Genomic DNA, 6,739 nt, shown 5'->3' on the forward strand with positions numbered 1-6,739 from the left:
TGAGGTCGGCCTGGCTGGGACCCTTTGTAACCCTCCCAAGGGCCTGACTTCTAACCCACTTTTCCAAAGTAGTTCCTCCATTACACTAGAAACTCAGGCACTAGACAATTTTTTAAGAGAAGCCAGAAACCTGTATTTTTATGTGAAAAATTCTGACTTTTTATTACTGAGAAGTTATTCCAGTTTGACTTCTGGTATTTGTGACATGATAGCATAAAATTTAAAAATTAAAATAAGGAGCCAGTGGAGACTACTTACTTAATAAGCACAGGACCTGGGTTCAACCCTCAGCACCAATGAATAAATAAATAAAATACAAGTAGTTTTTACTATAACCCACCATTCTCAAAAGTAAAGTGAAATTTATACTCCAGAGGCATCTTAAAATTTTTGTTTATATTATAATATACAGAGTATATTAGAATAGTAGCATTTACATACTAAAATGCAAATAGAATAAAAAATTAAGACTATAGAGAATATATGCATAGACTTTCCTTATATATGCAAGAGATATTTTTCTAGGACCCTGTTCTAGTTAGCTTTAACTGTAACTCAATTTCTTAGTTACACTTTTTATTGCTGTAAAGAAACACCATGACCAAAGAAACTGGGGGAGGGGAAGGCTTTACTTGGTTTATAGTTCCATCCTGCTGTTCATCACTGAAGGAAGTCAGGACAGGAACTCAGACAGGGAAGGATCCTGGAGGCAAGTACTGATGCAGAGGGCTTGGAGGGGTGCTGCTTACTGGCTTGCTCTTCATGGCTTGCTCAGCTCACTTTCTTATAGAACCCAGGACCACCAGCACAGGGATGGCATCACTCACAATGGACTATCCTTGACCAATAACTAGTGAAGAAAATGCCTTATAGCTGGGTCTCAACTGAGGTTCCCTCCTTTCAGATAACTCTAACTCGTGTACCAGACATTTGACATAGCCTAAGTCACCCAAGAAGAGAGTCTCATCTGAGGGATTTTCCAGATCAGACTGGCTGGTGAGCATGTCTTTGGGGTACTGTTGTGATTATTAGCTGACATAGGAAGGCACTGCCCACTGTGGGTAGCGCCATTCCCTGCACATGTGCTCTTGGATTTATATGAAATCTAGCTAAGATTTAGCAAGAAAGCAGAGCATGCGCCTGCCAGCAACCAGAGGGCATCATGGTTTTTTTTTTTTATTTAAAGTTCCTACCTGAACTTCTGCTCTGACTTCCCTTTATGATGGACTGTAGAAGTAAAAGCCAAATAAACTCTTTCCTCCCCAAAGTTGTTTATTGGTCCTGGTGTTTATCATAGCAACAAAATGAAACTAGAGCAGATACCTCAAGATTTTCCAAACCTGTGGCTCTCCAGTTCTTTCTGTAAAGTGGTCATGACCTGTACAGGTCTCCTGTAAACTTTGTGTCATCTCTACATTATCTGTGATCCCTAATACACTGCAAAATAAGCATCAATACTGTGTTGTTTGGAGAATAATGATAGTAAGATGCATTTTTTTTTGGTTTTTCGAGACAGGGTTTCTCTGTATTGTTTTTGGGGGCTGTCCTGGGACTCGCTTTGTAGACCGGGCTGGCCTCGAACTCACAGAGATCCGCCTGCCTCTGCCTCCCGAGTGCTGGGATTAAAGGCATGCACCACCAACGCCCGGCGCATTTTTTTTTTACAAATATTTTCCATCCTTGGTTGGTGAAACCTGATCATGCAGGACCCACGCTGACTCAAGTATAACTACAATTTGGAGAGAAAACGAGAAAACGCATTTACAAACATTTCATAGATACAGGGTTAGAAAAAAAAGGGGAGAGAATATCAAGTAGAGATTGCATATCTGGAGCACATGGCATGGAGGACTTCTCAGACTTCACAAGCCTTTAAAACATTGTTTCAAATATCCCTAGACTTCACACCTTGTTGTTCTCATATACAAAATAAAGAATGAGGGAAAAAAACTGCTTTTGAGATAAAAAGTTGATGGACTAGATTTGACAACTACATACTCTTGTTTGCTTTTTGCTTTGTTTTGTTTTTCAAGATAGGGTCTTACTATGTAGCTCTGGCTATCCTACAACTCACTATGTAAACCAGGCTGGCTTTGAATTCACAGAGATCCACCTGACTCTGCCTCCTGAGTACTGGGATTAAAGGCATGTGCCACTACACCCAGCTTCAGACTCATTATTGATAGTAGACTTATGAGTCAAATGGTCTTGGGTTCAACACTGAATTCTGCCATAAATCTGTCACCAGCCATGGAACTTTGAGAACATTAAACTTTTTCAATTCTCAGCTTCCTAATCTACAAAATGGGATGATAATAACGGCTATCTTGTAAATTTGTGAAACACTGTTTAGCACACAATAAATAGCCAATGAATAGTAACTATTTTAATTGGTGAATTTATCCTTAAGCCTTCCAAGTGATCTCAGGGGTGTTCCCAGGGCAAAGTAAACTGTCATTCTTGCTACCCATCATCTAAAATACCTGGATCTGAACCCCTTCCTTCATGTTTCTCATACCCTTTTTATTCTTTTTGAGAATTCTTTATCTCTTCAAAGGTGGCCTTGTTCTTTGTAACTTGATTTAGTCTATTTAAATGTGTTTCTGTATGTGAGTGTGTTACAACTCCAAAGGGGAAGGTTTCCCCAATGAAAATATTACAGCTTTGAGGCGAAATGATTCCCCAGTGCAAGTGTTGCAGTTCTGGAGGAAAAGATTTCTTCCGTGGAAGTGTTACAGCTCTAAGAAGAAAGATTCCCCAGTGCAAGTGTTGCAGCTCTGAGGGGAAAAGTTTCCCCAATGAAAGAGTTACAGCTCTGAGGGGGAAAGTTTCTCCAATGGAAGTGTTACAGCTCTGAGGGGGAAAGTTTCTCCAATGAAAGAGTTACAGCTCTGAGGGGGGAAAGTTTCTCCAATGGAGGTGTTGTGGCTCTGAAGGGAAAGGTATCCTGAAAGTTAGAAGCCAGGGAATACCACAAAATCACACTGCACAACAAACCTCACACAAGAGATTTACTGGGAAAGACACAGAGGGTGGCCATCTCTATTAGGGTGAGAAGAGATGGGCTTTACATAGTGTTTCATGGGGTCAGAGTTTTACAGGGTGGGGATTGTTGAGATTTCAAGTCTTGATCTTGTTACAAGCTCAGGGATTGGTAGTATTTTGAGCTCATGGATTAGTAGATTTTCAAGCTCAGGGATTGGTGGATTTTCAAAACCCAGAAGTGAGTTTGCACTTTTTACTCTGCAGTGAGCACTCATCATACTAATCTCTCTACTCATGAATATCTTTAAAGATTTCCTTGATGAAAAAGTTCTAAAACAGAACACACGGTCTCTGCTCCACATGCACCCGTCCCCAGCAAGACTCTGACATCCTGTGACATTTTCATCTGGCCAATGACTCAAATAGCAAAATAACAGTCTTGAAAATGAAAATGTTGGGAATCTCACAATTAACTGATTTCAAAGTTTATCACATAGCAACAACCTCTACAGCCAGGTAATGCTGGCATCAAGACAAGCATATACCAATGGGATGGAACAGGGACTCAGACATAGCAGTTTGCAGCTTGCAGACAGCACTTTTCAAGTGTGCCATTCTTGCTACCCACATCTTTTTCATCTTTAGTTGTAATTGTAATCAGCCAGGTTTTTTTCCTCCTACTTCTCTATACATTGCATATTGATCAGATTTAGCTCAGGTTCTTTTATTTGCTTCATAAAGACCAAGTTTGCCAAGAGTGTTGATTGGGTGTTCAGAGAAATGTAATTTAAGGAGGTTTTTTTTTCTTAAAAAGGAAAAATAGGCTTATTTTTGTTTTGGTATTAAGTATAGGGTAAAAGGGCCAGTCAAAGAAACCCGCTTTGACCATGAAACCAAAGCCAAATCTGCCCCTGAACAACCGAACATAAAACCAACCAATCTCTGAGCAAAAAACCAACCAATCCCTGAGCACAAAATCCTGCACCCTGGCCTTGAACCGAGAGCCAAAGAAACACACTCGTGCTAGACCCAGAGCCAGCTAAAGAAATATGCCCTGGCCCTAAAAATAGAACCAAAAGGCTAAAAGGACCACTGAAAGAAACACAGTTTGACCCTGAACCCAGAGCCAACTCTGCCTCTGACCAACTAAACTAACCAATTCCTGAGCAAGAAACCAACCAATCCCTGAGCAGAAAATCTCCCTAGAAAAACTCTGCCTATAAGGAGCCCTATATAAGACTCTGCCTGTTCAGTTGTGGACTGTCCTTTCTCACCCCAACAGAGGCAGCCACTCTGCTGGACTCCTCCTTCCCAAATAAATATTTCTTTTTCTTTTTTGGTTTTTCAAGACTGGGTTTCTCTGTATTGTTTTGGAGGCTGTCCTGGAACTCGCTCTGTAGACCAGGCTGGCCTCGAAATCACAGAGATCCGCCTGCCTCTGCCTCCCCAGTGCTGGGATTAAAGGTGTGTGCCACCAATGCCCGGCCCCAAACAAGTATTTCTTAAAATTGAGTTTCAGGTGAAGATCTTCCCCTGATGCGGAGCAGAACTTTTGCTAAGATGTTCCCTTCGGGTGCCTGAGCAGAAAAAGTAGCAACTTGATTTTGGAGCTGGAGGAGATTGCTACACTTCTCCATCGGCTTCCCCTTTTGCAGAGTTAAGCAGAAGAAGAAACATCTTTGGCTGGAACTGAGAAGAAATGGATGCATTTGCTGGGAACCCCCCTTTAAGGGGGGTTGGCAGAGCAGACCACAACTGTAATGGCTCATTCTTGGAGAGGAGCAAGATTTCTATACCCTAGGGGCAGACCATCCCTCACTGCATGCCAGTTTCAGGTACAGCCTGACTGACTTCCCACCAAGTCAGGATGCCTTCCCCTCCAGAATGGTAACACTTGCAATAAGGAAGCTCAAAACCTGTTCCACCTTCCAGGCTTTTAAATAGCAATGAGGGCAGTCTAGACCACACAGCAAGACCTTGTCAAAGAAGGAAGCTGGTAAGGGAAAGAAGAATGGAAAGGGGGAGGGAAAGAGAAAGGCCAAAAAAGAGAGGGAAGAAGGGAGGAGGGGGAGGAATGAGGAGATAAGAAATGGGAAGACAGAAAAAAAAAAGCCAGTGAAATGGTTCCTAACGATAGTCTGCTATTTTCATAAGTTGGTGCTAACCCAGTTGTCGTCAGAGAGGCCTCACCCAGCAACTGATGGAAACAGGTGCAGAGACCCACAGCCAACCATTAGGCAGCACTCGGGGAATCCTGCTAAAGAGAGGGTGGGAAGATTGTAGGGGCCAGAGGGGTCAAGGGCATCACAAGAAAAACCACAGAATCAACTAACCTGGGCTCACAGGCTCTCACAGAGACTGAACTGACAACCAGGGAGCCTGCCTGGGACTGTCCTAGGCCTGCTGCATATGTGTGACAGTTGTATGTCTTAGACTTCTTGGGGGACTCCTAACAGTGGGATCATGGGTTGTCTCCAACTGTTTTGCCAGATTTTGAGACCCTTTTACTTCCACTGGAAATATAGCGGGAGTTTGTGGGGAGAAACTGGGAGGAAAGAAAGGAGGGGAAATTTCGATTGATATGTAAAAAGTAATAATTTTAAAAGTTAGCAACAGAAAATGATAATCAGCAACTTACATACAAAGCTTGCTTACGTCAGCTGGGGCTGCCTCTCTCAATAACGTGGTGCAGCGTTAACAGAGGATGGTTACCCTGCTGGGGTTTGTCCCCGTGGATGCTACATTTTCCATGTCTGACTGCTTAGAGAAGGAGCTGGTGAAATAGTCAGGGTGACCTTATTGTTCAGGCACCTTCAGAACAGGCCTGCAGTCAGAGAGAGAATGCTGAGCAGAAGACAGAGGTTATGGTATCAAGGCACACATTCTCGCTGACCTTCAGCCACAACAGTTTCTGGAGTGTCTGAGGGGTTCAGCAAACACCATGAAAAGTTCCTGAGTGTTTTCTGGCAACTCTACCAGAATGCTATGGTGACAGTCTCTGAAAACGTTTGCTGTCCTATATGGAAGTTGTTTGCCTCTTTCTTCTGTAAAATACCAGCTCCTGAAGGGCCTGAGCACGGCAAACATCATGCTGACAGGCCATGTGCACCCCCTTCCCTCTCCCTTGCTAAATCATTAGATTACATCCCTAAAGCTAAGTCCATGATTCAGCACCTTACTGACTCATTCCAGAGACAAAACACCAAGGTCCAACAATCAAAACTCATTATTTGGCTACACTGGCTACCTGTCCAATCAGAATTTACCAACTTGCCGTAGCACAGACTGTTCCTTTTCACCTAAAAAAAACATTCTTACTGCTGCTATGACGTCTTTCTTTGCCCCATCCAGAGGCACCCTACACACACACACACACACACACACACACACACTGTTTACCCCCCTTTGGCAATAAATCTCTTTTGTGCTGAGAACTTGGAGTCTGGTACAGACTCTAAGGGGGCCTGACCTCCCTTACAACTACCACTTAAATATGTAAGTGGTAACTGGCAGATCTTAGATTACTTTTGTATTATGAAAGTATTGGACCCAGTTTAATGGCCTTGTGACACCATATCTTTGCTGTACGGTTTTGCTTAAAAGCCAGCTGCTTTTTTTTTTAATATTTGTACACTGTGTGAAGATACGTTGCTATGATTGGTGTAATAAAAAGCTGGCTGGCCAATAACTAGGCAGGAGAAATAGGCAGGACTTCTGGGAAGAGAAGATGAATCTAGGCATGGGAGCCAGAGAA

Source organism: Mesocricetus auratus, unplaced genomic scaffold (assembly GCF_017639785.1).
Source record: "Mesocricetus auratus isolate SY011 unplaced genomic scaffold, BCM_Maur_2.0 Super-Scaffold_15014, whole genome shotgun sequence".
NCBI lineage: Eukaryota > Metazoa > Chordata > Mammalia > Rodentia > Cricetidae > Mesocricetus > Mesocricetus auratus.